Genomic DNA, 14,900 nt, shown 5'->3' with positions numbered 1-14,900 from the left:
TACCCACCAAACTGCCTAAGTTACCCACCTATGTGCCTTTTCGCCATGTGTTGTCTTGTAGGCCTATATATAGACCCCAGACACCCCCCTTACCTCTTTAGACAAGATGATAGCTTAAACATGAAGATGAGCTTTGTCTCCCTAGGGTTTCATCCCCTTTGTATCAAGGCAACCCATGTTGGATGATTGGATTTGGTGTGTGAGATTCTAGTGTTACCCACTCTCTCTCCCACTCCTAGATTCATCTCCCTCACCAATCTCTCCGCTCGGAATTCTACCGCGTGTCTCTTCCGGGTTGATTCTATTGGCGTGGTCCATCGAGCCACGGGGTAAGTATCGATTGTATCGGGTTGGTGTGCGTGCGTGAGTTCATCGTGTTCTTCGTGTTCATCGTGTTCTTCGCGTTCTCCCTCTCTCCCTCCTTTGGATTTCGGGTCAACCGCAAGATCGGGCCACACACGGGGTCTTAGACCTCATCATATGGTATCAGCAGCCTTTGGTTTCCGCGGATTTGACCCCCCACCCATCCAATTTCGTCTCTAAAAATTTTCCCCAAAAAAATCCCCAAAAAATAGCCCTAAATTGCCTCTTGACCGATCTGTGATTTGGTTGCGTTTTGAGTGGTTTTGGTCCATGGATTTGGTGTTGGAGTGCTTGATCTACTATCTCCCCAACTTTTAGCCCCCAATTCCATCTTTTCCCTTCGTTTTGGTCGATTTGGCTTGGTTTTCGCTCAAGAACAGGAGAGAGAATGATGAGGTCTGAGACCCGTGTGTGGCCCGATCTCGCGGATTGACTTCGAAACCAAGGGGGAAGATGGGAAAAACGCGAGGAACACGAAGAACACGGCGATGAACACGAGGAACTCCGAGACTCACGCACACACACACCCCGATACACCCGATGCTTACCTCCGTGGCTCGATGGACCACGCCAATAGAATCACCCGGAAGAGGCACGCGGCAGAATTCCCGGTGAGAGATTGGGATTGGAGAAGAAGAGCTTGGTGAGGGAGAGAGAGTATCTTGTACTAGAATCTCACTCAACAAGTTCCAAATCAACAACCGAGGTGCCTTGATTACAGAGGGATGATACCCAAGGGAGACTAAGCTCAAATTTAGGTTTGAGTTCAAAACAAGTCTAAAGAGCTAATGAGGGGTTCCAGCTACTTATATAGTCATACACGGCCAGCAAGGGCGAACAGGTACGCGAATGGATAAGTTAAGGCAGTTTGGTGGGGCATTCTCGTCAGGTCCGGTTTGGGGCCGGTCGGACCGGGCCTGGGACCGGGCTGTCCGGTTTGGGGCCGGTCTGACCGGGCCTGTGACCGGGCCGTCCGGTCATGGGTCCGGTCGAACCGGCGCAAAACGGGAAACAGCGAAGTTTCCCGTCCTGGTCCGGTCGTCTGCCCAAGACGAGGGAGCTGGCCCGGTTTGCGCCTCGGCCGACCGGGCCTATGACCGGGGCGTCCGGTTGTAGGTCCGGTCTGACCGGGTCCTGGACCGGCCAGCGTCCGTCTCTTCCTTGGAGCGCTTCGTGCGACGTCGGCTTCGGCTTCATGATCATCTCCATGTCCAGTTGCTTCTCTCCTTCCCTTGACCTTGGCGTCTCCTCCTCTCCGTGGTCTTGACGCGCCTTGTACCTAATGACACATAGCACGTCGGCATGAGGTAGCAATCCATCCAAAGGGGTACCAAGATCAAGGGTGGTGAGGAGCGAGTTCACCTCATCATGAAGAGCTTTGACTCGGGCTCGTGTCATCGGTCCACTTGGGGGACTTGTTGGTCTTGGTGTAGCAACGTCGGTGACCGGGGCTACATCATCTCCCCCCCCTTGGGAAAGAGTCGTCCTCGACTCTTGCACCTCCTCATCTCCATGATAGGGTGACAAGTCCGAGACGTTGAACGTGTTGCTCACCAAGTACTTGGATGTTGGTATGTCGATGACGTAAGCGTTGTCGTTGATGCGCTTGAGGACCTTGAAGGGGCCATCTCCTCTTGGCTTGAGCTTGGAGTTGCGCTCATGAGGGAACCTTTCCTTTCGGAGGTGGATCCAAACGAGGTCTCCTTCTTCGAATATCCTTGCCTTCTTCTTGGCGTTGAGGCGGTTGGCTTGACGAAGAACATGTTCTTGTATGGTTGCCCTTGTCTCTTCATGTATTTTCTTGATGGCGGTGGCGCGCTTGTCGAAGTCCATGTTGATGCGCTCGTGGAGAGGAAGCGGAAGTATGTCGAGTGCCGTGTAAGGTTCGAAGCCATAGACGACCATGAAGGGGCTCCTTGATGTAGTCTTGTGCTTGGCGCGGTTGTAGGCGAACTCGGCGTGAGGAAGGCACTCCTCCCATGACCTCAAGTTTTTCTTCACGAGGACCCGTAGGAGGGTGGAGAGGCTTCGATTGACCACTTCCGTTTGGCCGTCCGTTTGCGGGTGCGATGATGATGAGAACAAGAGCTTGACTCCAAACTTCGCCATGATCGACTTCCAAAGATAGCTCATGAACTTGACGTCTCGATCCGACACAATGCTTTGCGGTACTCCATGTAAGCGAACGATTTCCCTGAAAAACAATGAAGCAATGTGTGAAGCATCGTCGCTCTTATGGCAAGGTATGAAATGAGCCATCTTAGAGAATCTATCCACTACAACAAATATGGAATCATGACCATGCTTAGTGCGAGGCAAGCCTAGAACGAAATCCATGCTAATATCTGTCCATGGTGCAAAAGGAATAGGCAATGGCATGTAGAGACCATAAGGGTTGGAGGTAGACTTAGCTTGTAAGCATGTTGTGCACCGACGGCAAAGGCGCTCCACATCTCGCTTCATCTTTGGCCAATAGTAGTGGGTTGAGAGCATGGCATATGTCTTGTCACGGCCAAAGTGGCCCATAAGACCTCCTCCATGAGACTCTTGCAAAAGCAATTTTCGAAGCGAAGACGCGGGAATGCAAATCTTGTTGGCTTTGAACAAATAGCCATCATGCAAATAGAAATCATCCACTCCTCGCTCAACGGAGCACTTCTCAAAAATGGGAGCAAAGAAAGAATCGGAAGGATAGAGTTCTTTGATCTCTTCAAGTCCCAAAACATGAAAATCCAAACGAGTTAACAAAAGGGTGTTTTTGCGGGAAAGAGCATCCGCCACAACATTGTCCTTGCCCTTCTTGTATTTGATCACATATGGGAAGGACTCAATGAACTCGACCCATTTTGCATGTCGTTTGTTCAAGTTGTGTTGGCTTTTCAAATATTTCAAGGACTCATGGTCGGAATGAATGATAAACTCTTTTGGCCAAAGGTAATGTTGCCAAACTTCAAGAACACGAACCAAAGCGTAGAGCTCCTTGTCATATATAGGATAGTTGAGGCGTGCGCCATCTAACTTCTCACTATAGTATGCCACGGGTTTGCCCTCTTGCATAAGAACACCACCGATACCAAGCCCACTTGCATCACACTCAATCTCAAAAGTTTTGGCAAAATTTGGAAGAACAAGAAGTGGAGCTTCGGTAAGGCGTTTCTTCAACTCATCAAAAGCATTTTGTTGGGCCTTGCCCCAAACAAACGGAACATTCTTCTTGGTAAGCTCATTCAAAGGGCAAGCAATGGTGCTAAAGTCTTTGACAAAGCGGCGGTAAAACCCGGCAAGTCCATGGAAGCTTCGGACCTGGCCAACATTTGTAGGGGTAGGCCAATTATGGATGGCCTCCACCTTGGAAGAATCAACTTCAATCCCATTAGCGGAAACCACAAAACCAAGAAAAACCAATTTGTTTTGAGCGAATGTGCACTTGGGAAGGTTAGCATAAAGCTTTTCATGGCGCAAGATGCACAAGACTTCTCTCACATGTTGCACATGGTCCTCGAGGTTTTTGCTATAAATAAGAATATCATCGAAGTAGACAACCACGCTCTTGCCAATGAGAGGACGCAAGATGTGATTCATGAGGCGCATGAAAGTAGATGGTGCATTGGAAAGACCAAAAGGCATAACGAGCCATTCATAGAGACCAAGTTTGGTCTTGAATGCCGTTTTCCATTCGTCACCAATAGCCATGCGGATTTGATGGTAACCACTACGCAAATCGACTTTAGAGAAAATCGTGGCACCACTAAGTTCATCAAGCATGTCATCTAAACGCGGAATGGGATGGCGGTAACGGACGGTAATGGCATTGATGGGGCGACAATCCATACACATCCGTTGCGTCTCATCCGGTTTAGGCACGAGGATCACGGGAACCGCACAAGGGCTAAGGCTTTCACGGACATACCCTTTGGCGAGGAGATCTTGAATTTGACGGTTGATCTCCTTGGTCTCTTCGGGGTTGGTGCGGTAGGCGGCACGGTTTGGGAGCGGAGCGCCGGGTATTAGGTCGATGCGGTGTTCTATGCCGCGGAGTGGTGGTAGTCCATGAGGGAGCTCGTCGGGGAAGACGTCTTGAAATTCCTGCAAAAGAGACAACAAAGACGGAGGAATGTTGGTTAAGTCGTTAGTTGCCGACGAGGGTCCCTTGCATATGAGCACGTAGTGCAATATGGTGGATGGGTTCTCTTGTAGCTCTCTCCACTCACTCTTGGTGGCTAGAAGGACACTCTTGGACTCACTCATATATGGCTTGTGGTGCTCACTATCTTTGTGGTGGGTCGCTCCTCTCCTCTCATCTCACTATGGTGGGTGCGGAGTTGTGCCCTCGCTAAAGCCTTCGCATTATCCGCGATGATTTGGCTAGGAGTCATCGGGCGCAATTCGAACTTCTTGTCGTTGACCTTGAAGGTGTATGTGTTGGAGAGTCCATCATGTATAGCCTTCTTGTCATATTGCCAAGGGCGGCCAAGCAACATGTGGCACACCGTCATGGGTACCACGTCACACTCGATGGTGTCCTCATAAGGGCCGATCTTGAAGTTGACGGTGACGGTATGTTGTATCTTGACGTTGCCCTTGTCACTCAACCATTGGATATGGTAAGGGTGAGGATGCTTGCGGAGAGTGAGGTGGAGCTTCTCACACAACTCGGTGCTCGCAAGGTTGTGGCAACTTCCACCATCGATGATGACCTTGATAGACTTGCCACCAATTCCGGCACGGGTTTGGAAGATGTTGCACCGTTGTTCTTCCATATCATGAGGTTGTGTGGTTAGCACCCTTGTGACCACAAGTGAGGGACTTGGGTCATGCTCACATAAGAGAGGATCTTCTCCACTTTCTTGCTCATAAGCTTCTTCACTTGCCACGGCGGCTTGCACAAGGGCTTCATATTCATCCTCATCAAGAGTCTCGATGTCACCATTCTCCATAGTGATCATGACCTTGGTGTTCTTGCATTCAAACGATTTGTGACCTTGGGTGCCACACTTGAAGCAAGTGACACTAGAGGGTCCCGTGGATGCCTTAGAGGAGGCGGTGGAGGAGACCGTTTGCTTCATGCGACTTTGGATAGTCGTCTTCTTGGACGGTGTAGAGGATGCGTCGGCCTTGGCACTTGTAGCATAAGGAGTTGATGTAGTAGGAGGAGTCGCTGTAGCGAGCTTGGAGGAGAAATAGGACTTGGCCTTGGAGTACTTGATGTCCTCAATCACTTGGCGCTCGGCCTTCGATGCTTGGTGGACTAGCTCAACCATGTTGGAGTAAGGTTGGAACTCGACAATCCTCTTGATGGGATAAGTAAGGCCATTGAAGAAGCGAGCAATGGTTTGCTCCTCGGATTCTTGGATGTTGGCTCGCATCATAGTGAGCTCCATCTCTTTGTAGAACTCCTCAACGGTTTTGGTGCCTTGCTTCAAGTTTTGGAGCTTGTTGAAGAGGTCTTTCATGTAGTGCTTTGGGACAAAGCGAGCATGCATCTCCTTTTTCATATCTTCCCAAGTGTCAATTGGAGGTTCACCCTTCTCTTCTCGGAGAGTGAGGACTTGCTCCCACCAAGTGTTGGCGTAGTCTTCAAACTCGAGTGATGCCATAGCCACTTTCTTGGCACCGGAGTAGTTGTGGATGCGGAAGATCTTGTCCACCTTGAGTGCCCATGAGAGGTATGCTTCAAGGCGTCGTCTTCACCTTTGAACTTGGGCATGTTGAACTTGAGCTTGCCATACATGTTCTCTTCATCCTCCAAGTTTCTTCTACGAGGAGGGGCGCCGTCAACTCTTGCGGCTAGAGGTGGAATAGGAGGTCTTCTACGGCCAACCATAGCATTGGGTTGGTGGTGGAGTTGAACACTTGCTTCACTTGGTTCACGGTGAGGATGTGGTTGAAGATCTTGTCGCGGTTGAGGACGATGCTCAATGTTGGGTCTCTCATCTTGATCATGGTGAGGCTCTCCTCGTCCACGTTGGTCATGGTGAGGGTGGCGACGAAGATCTCGCCGAGGTGGATCTTGAGGATCTTGGTCTTGTGGATGGCCATCACGCCCATGGTGAGCATGGCGATCCGCTTGGTGACGATCTTGTTGAAGGCCTTGAGCTTGTGGAGGACGCTCATGCGGACGAGCATGGCGATGTATTTCTCCACGCCTAGAGTTGGAGCGGGAGTCTTCATGACGAGCATGTGAGCGATGAGGTCGATGATGGTCTTCACGCCTTGAGGAGGAGCTTGGGGACGAAAGGCCACCATGAGAGTAATGGTCTTCATGCCTTGAGGAAGAGCTTGATGAAGAGGAAGTAGAGCGGTGTCGACGATGGCGACCCAAGTTGGTGATGGCGCGCTCGAGGCTATCCATGCGCCGCTCCATGTTGGCATCATTGGCCGCCATTTGGCCATTCAAGTTGTCCGTAGCTTCACGAAGAAGGGCCAAGTCTTGGTTGACGGTGGAGAAGTTGTGAGCCACCTCATTGTATTGCTCATCGATGCGCGTCTCGAAGAGAGAGAGTTGCTCCTTGAACTCTTGTCGTTGCGTCCATAGGTTGTGTTGAGTAGCCAACCTCTCGGTGTTGCGAAGGATCTCTTCATCCCTATTGGTATCTCCGGTCCTATCCATGATGCAAAGACAAGAACTATGTTGTGTATGTTAGTGGAAGGAGACTACCTCGTACCCTTACCAAGGTAAGATAGTATTGAGGCAATCCACCAAACCGAAAGCAAGATCAAGTGTATCGGGGACACACGCAAAACCACACGCAAAAGCTAGCAAATATGGTGTTAGGCGAGTGTAGTGGAAAGCCAAAAGACAAATCCAAGATCGAGTATGTTGTCAAAAGTGGGTGAGGTCCAAAAATCCAAATGTCAATGTGAAGATCACTATAAACACGAGAAAAGATGTGGAACACACACACGAGATAAACGGGGTTAGTGCAACCAAAAGTGAGCGGAAAAGTGTATGTATAAGTGCTCGGTGTCACACTAACACAAGGAGAGCCAAAGCTTTGGTTGCAAAGGAAGAGACAACAAGATTCACACGTGGCCTCTCTTCTCCTATCTCTCTTTGCTTAAAAGCTTTTTCTCTTTTGTATATGGCGGCACTTGCACTCGTTTGTATCTTTGGTGGCACGTGGACACTTTTGTGTATATGGGCGTATGGATGTATGGATGTATGGATGTATGGTGCTACTCGCACTCTTTTTGTGTTTTTGGGGCTTTTTGACGCACTATGCTAGCGTTAGCCTCGCTTTTGCTATCTTGCCACACGAGTGTTTGCTTGGGTGCCTTACTCAACGCGACACACACACCTCACAATGCGGGGCCACGTGCAATGTCTCGCAACACTAGACAAGCAATGCTCGATGGGATAGATCGCAAAAGGAAGAGGGGTTACAAGGTGACCTGCAAGTTATACCTGCGATGATGGTGGTGGTGGTGGTGGTGGAGATCGCCGGATGTCGAGGTCGAAGGAGGGGGCGTTGCTGCGCCCGGTCTGGGGTCCGGTTGGACCGGCTCCTGGACCGGCCTGTCCGGGTGCCGCCCGGTCGACCGGGTTCTGTGCTGGGCCGTCCGGTCTGTGGCCCGGTTGACCGGGCTCGAAACCGGATTTCGCGGGATGAAGGTTTCTCTCTCCTGTTCTTCACGAAAACCAAGCCAAATCGACCAAATCGAAGGGAAACGATGGAATTGGAGGCTAAAAGTTGGGGAAATAGTAGATCAAGCACAACAACACCAGATCCACGGACCAAAACCACTCAAAACGCAACCAAATCACAGATCGGTCAAGAGGCAATTTAGGGCTATTTTTGGGGATTTTTTGAAAAATTTTCTAGGAACGAAATCGGGTGGGTGGGAGGTCAAATCCGCGGTAACCAAGAGCTGCTGATACCATATGATGAGGTCTGAGACCCGTGTGTGGCCCGATCTCGCGGATTGACTTCGAAACCAAGGGGGAAGATGGGAAAAACGCGAGGAACACGAAGAACACGGCGATGAACACGAGGAACTCCGAGACTCACGCACACACACACCCCGATACACCCGATGCTTACCTCCGTGGCTCGATGGACCACGCCAATAGAATCACCCGGAAGAGGCACGCGGCAGAATTCCCGGTGAGAGATTGGGATTGGAGAAGAAGAGCTTGGTGAGGGAGAGAGAGTATCTTGTACTAGAATCTCACTCAACAAGTTCCAAATCAACAACCGAGGTGCCTTGATTACAGAGGGATGATACCCAAGGGAGACTAAGCTCAAATTTAGGTTTGAGTTCAAAACAAGTCTAAAGAGCTAATGAGGGGTTCCAGCTACTTATATAGTCATACACGGCCAGCAAGGGCGAACAGGTACGCGAATGGATAAGTTAAGGCAGTTTGGTGGGGCATTCTCGTCAGGTCCGGTTTGGGGCCGGTCGGACCGGGCCTGGGACCGGGCTGTCCGGTTTGGGGCCGGTCTGACCGGGCCTGTGACCGGGCCGTCCGGTCATGGGTCCGGTCGACCGGGCGCCAACCCGGACACTGCGAAGTTTCCGGGCCTGGTCCGGTCGTCGTCCATTACGGGGGAGCTGGCCGGGTTTGCGCCCGGTCGACCGGGCCTATGACCGGGGCGTCCGGTTGTAGGTCCGGTCTGACCGGGTCCTGGACCGGCCAGCGTCCGTCTCTTCCTTGGAGCGCTTCGTGCGACGTCGGCTTCGGCTTCATGATCATCTCCATGTCCAGTTGCTTCTCTCCTTCCCTTGACCTTGGCGTCTCCTCCTCTCCGTGGTCTTGACGCGCCTTGTACCTAATGACACATAGCACGTCGGCATGAGGTAGCAATCCATCCAAAGGGGTACCAAGATCAAGGGTGGTGAGGAGCGAGTTCACCTCATCATGAAGAGCTTTGACTCGGGCTCGTGTCATCGGTCCACTTGGGGGACTTGTTGGTCTTGGTGTAGCAACGTCGGTGACCGGGGCTACATCAGAGAAAATCTGCGCCCCGCGAAATCCGGTCGACCGGGCGCCAACCGGGCCAGTGACCGGACAGCCTGGCACCAGGGCCGGTCAACCGGGCGGCAGACCGGGCGCCAACCGGGCGCCAACCGGGCGCAAACCGGGCCAGAACCCGGTCAACCGGGCTGTAGACCGGACAGGCCGGTCCAGGGCCTGGTCAACCGGGCGCCAACCGGGCGCCACCTCCACCACCACCTCCGCCAACCACCGCCACCCTCTCCGCCGCCGGCAAGCACCGCCACCCTCCCCAAACCACCGGGAAACATCACCGCGGCTCCATAACCTCCGCCGCAACCGCAAGGGCATCGACACCACCACCACCGACATACCACCGCCACCACCGCCAAGCTACTTTGACCCATTTCTTCCGCTAACTTGTGTTTGCTTGTTCCGGTTTGAGTGCCTTGTTTGTACAACTAATCCGCAGCTACGAAGCAAGCGACGACATCCTCGGCACCCCGGACTTGCAACCGTACTCTTGACAACACCACCTTCATCGCAAGTTGTGTGTTCCAACACCGCCTAACATCTAGGTATAACTTGCATTCCCTTGTAACCCCTCTTCTTTTGCGATCTATCCTATCGAGCATTGCTTATCTAGTGTTGCGAGACATTGCACGTGGCCCCGATTGTGAGGTGTGTGTGTAGTGTGGAGTCAAGCTTCTAAGCAAAACTCGTGTGGCAAGATAGCAAAAGCGAGCTAACGCTAACATAGTGCGAGAAAAAGCCGCCAAACTACAAAAAGAGCACAAGTGTGCATAGTGCCATCATACATACCAAAGTGTACAAAGCGCCACCATAGATACAAAAGAGTGCAAGTGCCACCAAATACAAAAGAGGGAAAAGCTTTTAAGCAAAAGAGAGAAAAAGAGAAGAGAGGCCGCGTGTAAATCTTGTTGTCTCTTCGTTGCAACCAAAGCTTTGATCTCTTCTTGTGTTAGTGTGACACCGAGCACCCTTGATTAAGGGCTTCATACACTTTTCCGCTCATTCCTTGGTCGCACTAACCCCGTTCATCTCGTGTGTGTGTTCCATATCTTTTCCGTGTTTCTAGTGATCATCGCTTTGACATTTGATTTCGTTGGACTTCACCCACTCTTAACAACAAACTTGATTTCGGATTTCGTCTTTTGGCTTTCCACAACACTCACCTAACACCATATTTGCTAGCTTTTGCGTGTGGTTTTGCGTGTGTTCCCGATACACTTGATCTTGCTTTCGGTTTGGTGGATTGCCTCAATACTATCTTACCTTGGTAAGAGTGCGAGGTAGTCTCCTTCCACTAACATACACCATATAGATCTTGTCATGCTAACATGTATAGCGACGAAGAAGATACGGAGGAGTACACGGAGCACTTCGAGGAGGATACCTCTTCAAGCACCGCGGATGTGGAGGAACATGTGGAGCTCGACACCGACTATGGCTCCGCGAGCATCGCCAACATGACCGACATCGAGGAGCTCTACACCGACTTTGGCTCCGCGAGCATCAACGACATGACCGACATCGAGGAGCTCTACATCGACAATGGCTCCTCAAGCATGGACGACATGGTGGAGCAACGCCACGACTACGGCATCGACGACTTGGTGGAGCAACGCCACGTCTACAACATCGACACCATGGCGGAACCTCACCTAGTCTCCACAAGGAGCAACGACGATGCTCCCAAGTACCACCACTTGGCCATTGGAGCTACATATGAAGATGGAGGACCGCCACGATGGCACCATCATATGGATCATCAAGAGCGTCCCCACCATGATCGCCATCGACACACTTCTTCGAGCTCCACGAGGCGCCACCATGAGAGTGCTTATGCACAAGATCGTCGACCTCACGTACATCATATGGAGCAACAAGAGCGCCCCCAACATGATCGTCATCGACACTCTTCTCCAAGCTCCACAAGGCGCCGCAAGCAACATGCCAAGTCGCACGAGCCATCATCTAGGCATGGCAAGGACCGTCATCGACATACGTCACCACATGAGCTTCGCCGCCACAAGCCACTTCATGATCGCCATCGACCAACATCTTCCACGAGTCTTCGACGACACCACTCAAGCCATGGTGATGATGCCCGAAGACGAGAGCCTCGACATGAAGGCGACAAACACCATGATAGGGTGTCCACCACTACAAGGACGGCAAGTGCACATCGCGCATACCTTCCTCATGAGGCGACTTCTACCTCTTGCGCCACCACCACAATGGCCCCTACCTCGTCACATGCCTATGGACTCCGATGCTACAAGTGCAAGCAACAAGACCACCCTCCACGGGAATGTCCCAATCTCCTATGTGAGGTGTGCAAGGCCAAGGGTCACGTGGCATGGCAATGCACAACGCCAAGCGCCAAGAAGCTCTACTTCGACGAGCTCAATGCACAAGTCTCCAAGATGCCTATCGCGCCCACACTTCAAGATGAAGATCGCCAAGGTCAACTCAAGGTTGATGTGGATCCGAGCCTAGCTCTCTACTACACCACGACGCCACCGCTTGCGGATGACTTGGGAGGCGATGGAGTTGAGCATGGTGAGCATGGGATTCTCCCTTCACCTACGGAGGCGCATGGAGTTGAGATGGTTGAGCATGGGAATTTCCCTTCAACCAAGGAGGCGCATGGAGATGAGAAAGTCGAGCCTACTCCCCTATGCTTCATTGATGAGTTGGTAGCAATCCCATGTGAGAATGAGAGCCACTTAGCCCACTTGAGTGAGAGTGATAGTGAGTTGAGCGACTTCCACCCCATATGTGAGTTTGAGTGCTTCCGTTTGGAGGACATGAGTGACACACAAAGTGAGTTGAGAGAGGTAGATGATAGGTCCATGGAGGACATCGCATTTGCTAACACATTAACCTCTCCCTCGTTGGTGTCTTCTTATGTTGCCCTACGTTCCACGGAGGACGAGTTCCCGCTCATGGAGACGATGTACATGGTGCATGACGATGATGATATCTCACCATGCTTGCTCCAAGATGGATATATCGACCATATGGATCCTCCTACTTCCACAACACCTACATCACATGAGTCGGCCTACAAAGGTAACAACATAGGTGTTGATGATGCCATGATCCCACTAGTGGACATGATGACTTATGAGTGCATGCATGATCTCGATGATACATTTGCTCCTTCACATGCTACTTTCACTTTCCCATGTGATGCTTTGCTTGATAACATTGTTGATCATGTGAAATTGATTGCTTGTGATACCATGACCATGCCATGCTATGAGAGCTTCAATTTTTCCACCATTGCTTGCAATATGTCGACCACTTGCTCTTTACCATGTATTGCTTGCAATGATAATGACAAGGATGACATTAGCTACCGCATGCTTTGCCCAAAATGCTTACACCATTCCATGATCCTTGCATCCAAGATTGTGAACAATTGCTCTTTCTTATGCTTGGTATGCAAGAATGCTTATTTCATTGTCCATGAGATGGCCCCCATAGCCTTCTCCATTTTTGATGATCATGAGTTGCCACATGCCATGAATGCACCTTCTTGCCATTTGCACTATCGCCATGCATTTCATAATATCTTGCTTGACACTAATGGTGATGTGCACAAGTCTTGGAACATCATGATGGATGATGTGTTCCTCTACCATGCACATACGCTCTTTGTTTTGCTCATTCCATGTGTAGGTACCCGACCATCAACTTCCACCGCTACGGAGCATGAGCTCACGAAACGCGCAATTGAGAGCTACCCCAACAAGGACCTCACCCGCGGGAATCACACCAAAGGGTATGTTCCCACAAGCTTTCGCCCTAGTGTGTTTCCGACTTGCCTTGTCGAAGTTTCCGGTTTGGCCCAAGGCCTCGTCCCCTCTTTGGCCTCTTTTGCAAACTATCTTGAAACATCTTGTTGGCACAATGATTGTTGTATGTCTTGATATTATCATCATACACTCCAAGAATCTCAAGGACCATGTCATACATGTGAGAGACACCTTATGCATCTTGTGCCACATGTCACTCATAAAGTTGCTCTTCTTTGGATTTCTCATTTCATCTTTGGCAATTGCATTGGATTCTTTCACACTTGAGGACACTCATACTCGGCTCAAGCCAACCATACTCTCCCAAGTTCGAAGTCTCCATCGCTTTGCCATTACACATAACAATTTTGCCCCAAATTTTGCCGCCGACACTTGCCTTTTGTTTGTTCCACTTGTTTGGGACAATACTACACCGCACATTTTTGACACCATACAACTCTTACATGCACAAATTTTTGCCCTTCCACATGTTGGATACACCCACACTCTTTTGGTTCCCATTTTTGCCAAATGCCTCTTGGAGCTTTCCCTTCGCAAGTGGTTTTTCTCCAAGTTCTTCTTCGACCGCGACTACCCAACTCTACATGGGACAACCGTCATGGACTACCTCTTCGATGAGGAGGAACAAGAGTCGAGGACGACTCTTCCCCAAGGGGGGGGAGATGATGTAGCCCCGGTCACCGACGTCGCTACACCAAGACCATCAAGTGCAACCCCGCCTATCGTCGACGCTACACCATGGCCAAAGAGTCCCCCAAGTGGACCTTCAACCCTAAACCACGCTACACGCGACAAGGTGAACTCCTTCCTCTCGATACTCGACCTCGTCAATACCTTGAATGGAATGCTACCTCATATCGGTGTGCTACATATCATTAGGTACAAGAATCATCGAGGAACCGGAGAGGAGGAACACCCATGGTGCAAGGAAGCGAGGGAAGGGAAGAGGAGCCATTCATCATGGTGCAAGGAAGAAGGAAGAAGAAGAAGGAAAGAAGAGAAGAAGGAAGAGGGAGGAGGAGGCCCAGCCGGCCCAGAGTCCGGTCCGACCGGGCCCCAGACCGACCTGCCCGGTTGGCGACCGGTCGACCGGCTCCACAACCGGACCGCCCGGTCCCAGGCCCGGTCTGACCGGCCCCAGACCGGATCCGACGGGAACTACCCACCAAACTGCCTAAGTTACCCACCTATGTGCCTTTTCGCCATGTGTTGTCTTGTAGGCCTATATATAGACCCCAGACACCCCCCTTACCTCTTTAGACAAGATGATAGCTTAAACATGAAGATGAGCTTTGTCTCCCTAGGGTTTCATCCCCTTTGTATCAAGGCAACCCATGTTGGATGATTGGATTTGGTGTGTGAGATTCTAGTGTTACCCACTCTCTCTCCCACTCCTAGATTCATCTCCCTCACCAATCTCTCCGCTCGGAATTCTACCGCGTGTCTCTTCCGGGTTGATTCTATTGGCGTGGTCCATCGAGCCACGGGGTAAGTATCGATTGTATCGGGTTGGTGTGCGTGCGTGAGTTCATCGTGTTCTTCGTGTTCATCGTGTTCTTCGCGTTCTCCCTCTCTCCCTCCTTTGGATTTCGGGTCAACCGCAAGATCGGGCCACACACGGGGTCTTAGACCTCATCAGGTCTTTTCTCGCAACCTCTATCGAGTTGGTGTATCGGGCCAACGAGGGAAAACCGGTTTGTGTGCCTGTGTGTGTTGTATCCCCACGATTCCCCCTCGCGTTCTTCGTGTTCATC

The sequence above is a fragment of the Lolium perenne genome, chromosome 4 (genome assembly GCF_019359855.2).
Source record: "Lolium perenne isolate Kyuss_39 chromosome 4, Kyuss_2.0, whole genome shotgun sequence".
NCBI lineage: Eukaryota > Viridiplantae > Streptophyta > Magnoliopsida > Poales > Poaceae > Lolium > Lolium perenne.
This window is presented reverse-complemented; position numbering follows the sequence as displayed.